The sequence below is a fragment of the Cynocephalus volans genome, chromosome 5 (assembly GCF_027409185.1).
Source record: "Cynocephalus volans isolate mCynVol1 chromosome 5, mCynVol1.pri, whole genome shotgun sequence".
Taxonomy (NCBI): Eukaryota; Metazoa; Chordata; class Mammalia; order Dermoptera; family Cynocephalidae; genus Cynocephalus; species Cynocephalus volans.
This window is the reverse complement of record NC_084464.1, coordinates 122,673,180-122,674,319: the sequence shown is the minus strand read 5'-3', so window position 1 is coordinate 122,674,319 and position 1,140 is coordinate 122,673,180. Positions and strand designations below refer to the sequence as shown.

At 36.9% G+C, this 1,140-nt stretch overlaps 1 pseudogene; it reads right to left on the bottom strand.

Moving 5' to 3' along the window:
• Nucleotides 1-785: 785 nt before the first annotated feature.
• LOC134379340 (U6 spliceosomal RNA) lies at nucleotides 786-898 on the bottom strand (annotated as a pseudogene).
• Nucleotides 899-1,140: the final 242 nt, after the last annotated feature.

Below are 1,140 nucleotides of genomic sequence, written 5' to 3'. Positions count from 1 at the left end.
TTGCACCGCAGGCTACCTGGAGCAGAAGCAGCTCATTCCAAAACATACTTTCTACAGTGTACAGTTCATATCAAGTGTGCCCTAGCTTCTCTTTCCTTTGAGGTTCATGTCACCTGGCTCATGAATAATTTCCTGCTCAAATGCCTCTTTCAATAAATGAATTTATTCATCAATTTGTTCATTTATTCATTGTTTAATATGTGCTAGGTGCAGGGGATAAAAGATGAATGATGGACTGGTAAGGGAGACAGATGATAAGTAAATAATCGCATTGTAGTCTATTAATATAATAATACAACACAGTATAATATGTTGAAGAAATGATCACATCCATCATGCATTTGACTAGCACCTTAGAATTCCAAATTTTAACTCCTGTTTAGATCTTTCTTCTGACTTTCCGACAAAAATTGTCAACTCTCCTAAAATATCTAATTCCAAAGGTATTAATATTTTACCCTAAGCTCCTTCTCCTGTCTTCCACATTCCTCATTATCACCAGCCATGCAGATCCCTAAATTAAAAACCATAGTACAAGGATAGAGAGCTCAGATGTCTATGGGAGAAAATGAATGAAGCAGCATAGTGGTAAACACTTGGGAATGGTGGAAACTGTGGCAAACTAAGAAGTATTGCCCCATTTTTAGGAGACAGTCAGTGCTCAGTTCCTAGCTGTTGCTGCAACTTAGAAAAACAGATCCAGTGTTGCCACATCTCCCATTTTTTTCTTTTTTTATTTCATGTAGTTGATAACTTTATTTTGCAATTGACATAAATAATTTTTTAAAAATATGAAATGCTTCACGAATTTGCATGTCATCCTTGTGCAGGGGCCATGCTAATCTTCTCTGTAACGCACATCTTCCAATTTTTAATAAGAACCTTGGAATCCTAAGTTTGTGAGCAATTTCCTAATTTTTAAAATGTTGTGTGATCAGTCAAGGATCACCAATGTACACTAAAAACATTAGGTGGTGCTGGCCGTTTAGCTCGGTTGGTTAGAGCATGGTGTTACAACGCCACACTCAAGAGTTCGGATACCCATACTGCCGAACTGCCAAAAAAAAAAAAAAAAATCACTGGGTGTAAGGTTATTAGTTAGGGAGCAGTATGGACATAACATCTTAAAGTATCACCCCA